The sequence below is a fragment of the Malus domestica genome, chromosome 09, assembly GCF_042453785.1.
Source record: "Malus domestica chromosome 09, GDT2T_hap1".
Taxonomy (NCBI): domain Eukaryota; kingdom Viridiplantae; phylum Streptophyta; class Magnoliopsida; order Rosales; family Rosaceae; genus Malus; species Malus domestica.
The window spans coordinates 18,070,896-18,078,065 of record NC_091669.1 but is presented as its reverse complement, the minus strand read 5'-3'; the positions used below and the strand labels follow the sequence as shown (position 1 = coordinate 18,078,065).

The window sequence follows — 7,170 nt, the reverse complement described above, 5'->3', positions numbered from 1 at the left end:
TGAAAGCCCAATGAACCCACATGGCCAGCCATAAAGAGTGTGAGGGAGAGTTGGTTTTAATTTCAATTATGCCACTTAATGTAAGTGGCTATAGAAAGGAAATTATAACCCATTCCCTCATTAAGGGGTTTTCTAGAGAGAGAAAGAGAAAAACACAAAATCTCTCTCTTCTCTTAGGAGGCCGGCCACCTTAGGAAGAATGCACTAGCATTCATTTATTCCTAGGTCGCTCGTCTCTTCCTCAATGCTCTCCTTGGTGTGGAAACTTAGAGGTTTCCTTTCTTGGGAACTTGGAGAATCCATTCCTTCATCTATATCCAAGAATTCATCGAGCTAAGAAGCAAAGTTCCTCCTTCCACATCCATGGAGCCAAGGAGCAAGGAGACTAAGGAAAGAAGGCAATTCACATGGGTGAATGTCCTTTGCTAAGCAAAAAGGTACTTCAAAGGTATAAAAGTTTCTCAACTATTTTCTTCAAGATTTGAGTTGAGTCTTGGTTCACAACAGCTACTAGGCCTTGAATTTCATAGGTAAAGTTTTGTTTTTGAGTGCCTACAAGCATGATTTCTCATTTAATTGTTAATTGTATGAATAGATGTTGCTCAAATGAACTAGTTTTCATAAATTTTTCCTTCACACTCCACTACAAAAGTCTCGCCTTGAGGATAATCAAATACAATGAAACGACATTCATGAACATTGAATGGATCTAACCCAAGAACCAGAAAATAGCCATCACGGTGACCTGACCAATACAACACTCCATTATATGCAAAACTCATATTATCGAGAGTATCATATACAATTCATTGTGGGGATGATACAACTAATTCTCTCCATTTACTAGTCTTAGAAGAGAAAATCTTCGCATTGAAATCGTAGGAATATCCATCAGGATCAAAGTCAAATTCATCATTAGGTGGAAGAATTCTCACAACTTTGCACCTATACTTCCCATTAAGATACATAGTATATCCATTCTGATCATTTTTCCTATAGTAAGAACTGTGGTAGATGATTATTGCTCGCATAATTTGGAAGCATTGGGTAGGGGAGGAGAAAATGCAACCCATTGCATAGTGTATGGATTGCAATGTAGTAATCATTTTGATAATACCAGTCAGCAGAGCACAAAATCAAGTCATTGTAAGTACCTACCACAACTGGCACTCTTTTCAAACCCAGTAAACTCTGGAGTCTTTTCAACATAGTTGGTATCACTTTGGATGATGAATGAATCCTGTCAAGGAATTCCTCCCCATTGCGGTCCATCAAAGTTCGTACTACTGGTGTTTGGTTATCAATCCTAAGATGAAAAAAGTGGTCAATAAAAGAAGGGCTGGATATGAGACTAAACCAACGCTTGCACACACCCTTGCATTGAAAAACAAATTTACCACAAGGAAGTTGACAAAGTATTTCCATCAATATGGATTCTGAAAGTTCATTGATACTAATATTCATCGATTCCATATTTTTCTTGCTGATAATGACATTTTTAATCCAGGGGGTTGTTGCAAAATACTGATTCCTCCACCATGGGGTTGTGATAGGCTAGGAACTGGTGTTAGCCACCATGGGAGCACGAATAGGTAGAAGTAAAAAGGGGCATTGAGTGTAACCTTTTCAACTATCTTTGACCACTTTCTTGTATGAATGTTGCACATGATAATATTTCCATCCACCAGTAGATAAAAAAATATCCTCATTGTTTGGGTAGAAAGGTAGCCTTTGAACAACTTTAGCATCATCTGGATACATTTTTTGATCTAGGGAATAAACCTCTTGTTTACTTAACCACAATTTGCTATCTCCCTCAACCATAGAATCAACATCTTGTTCTTTCAAATTCCAAACAAACAAGGTTCTAGTAACTCTGTCATAGTCACTCATCCGCACCAACCCTCCACTCACTGTTGGGCACTCAACTACAAATTTCTCATGTATAGGCACATCAAATACAGTGAAACTACATTCATAATCAGTGAAGGGATCAAACCCAAGAACCAAAAAACAGTCATCACGGTGACCCGACCAATACAACACTCCATTGTACACAAAGCCCATATTGTTTAGCGTATCATAATATATAGGAAACTACATTGACTCGATGAATTTCCGAACCCTAAAAGCAGGGTTTTTTCAGAGAAGAATTAGGGTTTAAGGTTTGTTGTTTAGGGTTATAGAAAGATACTAAAAATATGAATGGAAAAAGCTGGAAATTTAGGGTTTTACCTGGTGAAGAAGAGTGAACAGGATGATCTTGCTAAGCACCCAAACAGAAATCGTAGGAAAAATAAGGAAAATGGTGGAAATTGGAATCACTCCATGTCAAATTGTTTTCTCTGTGATTTTGAGACTGAAGTGTGGAAGATATGTAACCTAACCAACTCAAGTAATAAATCCTCTAGAAGTAAGTGCATGTCATGTTTTGTGCTATTGGGCCATGTGTGGGCTAATAGTTATAAAGGCCCAATATAGGAATGACACATGGATTTAGGCTAGAGCAGTATGAATCTCGCTCAACACCCAAATTTATATTCCTCTTATGTGTGTCTTTTTTAAAGAAATAATATTATTTACATTAAAGGGGAGGAAGTGGGTTTAGCTTCATAATGAGCTAGCAATAATGTACTTCAAATTTTTCTTTGGCGAGAATCGAACCTAAGACCTCTCACTTACAAGTGAAGAGGAATACCATTAAATTAAACCGTAGTATTAAGTGGCTCCTCTCCTGTACTTTAGATTTGGTTAATAATTTGCATATCGCTTGAATAAAAGAAAATGAGAGATTAATCTTTTTTTTAGTACATCGATATTTTTAAACTAAGGGAAGGGGGCATTCGGCTAAGCCACACAATGAGCAACCTAATTTGGTATCGAATTCGGAAAATGAGAGATTAAACTTAAAAGGGAAAATCTTGGCTTTTGCCTTTATTTATTTATTTGTTTATATTAGCATAATTAGAAGATTAAAATAGTATTATTATTAACACTACAAAATAGTCATCTTCACTCTCTTTCATGAAGAAATTTAGGAGATAAATAAGACCAAGGAGAAGTTCATAATGATTTTTTGGGAGTTGCTCCCAATTAAAATGATCGAAGGATTATAGTAAGAAGTAATTGTATTGTTCTCCTTGATCCTAGAATTAAAAAAAAAAATTGTGATCTTTCCAGGGTAACTGTGGCTTGCCACCAGTTTTCCCCCTTTTTGGGAAAAAAAAATTATGGTCGTCTAATTGTTTAATCTTAATTCAACTGTGAAAGATGATGTGCTCATATTTTCATATATTATTATCATATATTTCCTTTAGATTTTGTTTATATGAATGGGCTAAATGCACTAAAATCTATTGTTTTATTTTATAGGCATTCAATATTGGAGTTACATGAAAAAGAAGTGGAAAACGAGCTTTCTGGGTGTCTAGAGGAATTCCAGTAGAGTAAGAGTCTAACTAACTACGCCAAAACATATGCATTACAATAAAGGGTGGAAACAAAGCAGTTTTGGAGATCAAATGGACATGGGAATGCTATTCAATGAGTTTTAGGAGAAACATAATTACTAGTTTTATTATTTTGGTTTATTTTTCATTTTGTTTGATAAGGACTTAAAAGTCCATTAGAGCTAGGATTAGTGGTCATTTATTTGACCATTTCTTCTTGGTATTTCCAATGTTGCCGTGGGTGTTAATATAAGGAGATTCATTCTCCTTTTGAGTGAGTCAGCCAACAACTAGAAAAAAGCACAAGTCTACATAGGAGTTGCGGCAATGAAGGGCAAAGAGGAAGAGCTACATTGGAGTTTTTCTTTGCTAGGGTTAAGATGTAGCTTGATCATGAATACTTAATTGCCTTGGAGCAAGAGTCTAACTAACTGCGCCAAGACATATACATTACAATAAAAAGTGGAAACATAGCAGTTTTGAAGATCAAATGGATATGGGAATGCTATTCAATAAGTTTTAGGAGAAACATATAATTACTAGTTTTTATTATTTTGGTTTATTTTTCATTTTGTTTGATAAGGACTTAAAAGTCCATTAGAGCTAGGATTAGTGGTCATTTATTTGACTATTTCTTCTTGGTATTTCCAATGCTTGCCGTGGGTGTTAATATAAGGAGATTCATTCTCCTTTTGAGTGAGTCAGCCAACAACTAGAAAAAAAAAGCACAAGTCTAAATAGGGGCTGCGGCAATGAAGGGCAAAGAGGAAGAGCTACATTGGAGTTTTTTCTTTGCTAGGGCTAAGATGTAGCATGATCATGAATACTTAATTGCCTTGTGGCATTATTATTATCACGTTTTTATTCCATATTGAGTATCTTTTGCTATTCGTAATACACATGATTTTTATTTAGATACTTGATCACCATCTAGGTTTAAGTTAAGTTGATTTGATGCAAGTTAGAGTAGATGCCATATTTAACTTGGGTTTAGCTTCTTGCAATCGGTGCCATAAACACCTATTTGTAGATGCCATGCAATTAGGGTTTATGTGATTTTTCAACAATTTCCATAGAGCTTAATGGGTTCTTACTTGTTTAAATCCATCTAGATGCCATAAAGGGTTAACATGTAAGGATACTTTTGATGCAACCAGAAGCCATGGCCGTTGAATAATTTAGGGGAAGTCGATCATTAATATTGGAGAACTACTTGAGCATAACATATTAAGGGAATTAAGTAGAAATGGTTACGGTGAATTTAGATGCCCTAGGTCTCATTTTTCTTATGTTTTTAATTTAATTATTTCATGCATTCTATTTTCAAGTCGTACTTCATTCTTAGTTTAATTCAACTTTTCTCTCTTTTTCATTAAAGCTTCTCAATTACAATTTATTTTGAGACTCTCACTTATAAATGGAGAAATATATAATTAAACCATAGTACCACTGACACTTAATATTATATTGTTAAAAGCAAACTCAATCCGCTCCGCTCCATTGTCATCTCTATTTATACATGTCAAGTTTTCTAAGATTTAACCCAACCTTCTTTCCTCTTTTTCAAATCATGCCTGGAATTTATGCCTACTATTTCTAAATTCTAGATGTTAATTAAAAATTGTAGAAATATACGCAGCTGAAGAACAAATATAATATCTGTTTTCTCTGTGTAAAAGCCAGTAGCAAGATCAACAGCAGGAGGTTCAAAATATTAACCAGTATATACTTCCACCCAAAGAAAAAAAAAGAAATATTAACAAGTATACATTACATTGTGTAGTTTACAACTTTACATGCAGACCGGCGCACGTACGATACGTTAAAACTTCTTTCTTGTTGGAATTGGAGGGATTGTAGCATTATTATTACCTAAAGAGTTGCTTCTTGATCTGGTCGGAAAAGATGAGGTAGTTGATGCCTTGTTACTCTTAGAAATGGCGGCCTTCGGAAGTGTGTACGGTCGGTAAGAACCCAAGCCACCGCCATAGCTCTTGCTTGCTTTTAGTGCCTTTCTTTGATTATATGGTAACTCTTTCTTTACAAGATCTTCAACGCTCTTGACCTTTGAGAAAGATGTAAAGGATTGGCACTTGCCTTCAAAGTACTTTGAAAGTCCTTTCCTGCACATATCATGCTAATCAAAATTTCTAACAAGACAATATTCTAAACTATTTTTATTTATGAGACACAGGATTTGAGTTTGGGCGTAACTAAGCCAACACACTTCCATGATCGACTAGTTTAAGCTATATATTATTTATGCTTCTTAGTTAGATATTTATTCTTTCATATATTGTGTGGAAAATGGAACCTTATGATGCTAGTTAAATTAAATTTTCATTTTTTTTCATTACATTTAATAAAAATTGCAAAATATGTATTAATATATGTGAATGGAAAAACCATCCAACATCCAAAATATAATTCCACATATCGTGGTTATAAATTAATGGAAAAGAAATTAGAAATATATTATATTGATAAAATGGGTTTTCTTTTTCTTTATTCTTACTTGATGGGTAGCTGAGCTATGAGATCTGACAAGTCGAACAACGATCCATGCGAATGCAAGGAAGAACACGATGATGATGTTGATGATGATGCTGCATAATCTACTAAGTCCGATGAAGATGTCGATGATCTATGTACATCTCATCACGATCATCATCATGACCATCATCTTCATTCATGATCACCCAGCTATCTTCCCTTTTTGTGTAGTTGTCATATTTTGTGATCGAGCATGGAGCTTGAAGCATTTGTTCTTCACTACCTGCACCCATAGATCTTCAGGAAGAAAAGACAAGGAGAAGAAGAAGAATAACAAAAGAAACTTGTGGATAATAATTTCAAGGAAGTTTCATGTAAATGTAATTAAGTTTGAGCTAATTGGCACATTCCTTTGGCGCATATATATGTATACAAAAGAATATATAACACATTTTCATGGGAGCATTTTTGCTCACCATCATTTAGTGTGGTGTATGCTCATCACACTAGTTATCACCGTTAGATAAGTTTGAATTTCGAGATTCGTGTAGTGGATAAGCACAAATCTCAATATTTAAACTCATCTAATGATGAAAAATAAGGTGGTGAGCATACATCACACTAAATGTTGGCGAGCAAAAATGCCCTCCATTTTCATAAAGAGTTTGTGGATTAGATTGCTTGCTTCCTATAAAAGTGCATACCTATGACAGGTGATTACATGGAAATTCTATGAGTTTTAGGTAAGGAGGCAACACATACAATGGCTTTAAATTCTAAAAAATAGAAAGGATAATACTTCAAACCTTTGCGATTAACATATCTCCACCATATATATTTTATAATCAAAATTCCTATTCTACATTTGAAAATTATTTCTACAAAAAAAATATTCAGATCAAATATTGTTTATGCATCCAAATATATGGAACAAATAGGTAGTGTGAGTACCAAATAACATATTCATGAACCCTAGTCTATATATTTATTTGAAACATTCAAACAACTAAACGATCTCTAATTTAAATTTTGTGGAAAATAATTAAATGAAGATTAAGAAATTTAACTATTCTAATTATACAAAAAGTTATACGATGAAGATACATTATTCGCAATGAATGAGACATGAATGCAAATATTGTTAAAAAATAAATGGAAGATGCAATTGATAATTTTTCTTATTTTTAATTATGGGTACAAATATGGACCACTAGCTAATCTAGACACC

At 34.2% G+C, this 7,170-nt stretch overlaps 1 long non-coding RNA gene across 1 annotated transcript; it reads right to left on the bottom strand.

The window, feature by feature from the left end:
* Positions 1-5,089: 5,089 nt before the first annotated feature.
* LOC114827011 (uncharacterized) lies at positions 5,090-6,596 on the bottom strand. Its single transcript, XR_011571451.1, has 2 exons — positions 5,965-6,596; positions 5,090-5,572 (listed from the first exon to the last, which is right to left on the bottom strand). It is a non-coding gene; the product is annotated as an uncharacterized lncRNA (long non-coding RNA).
* Between the last annotated feature and the right edge of the window lie 574 nt (positions 6,597-7,170).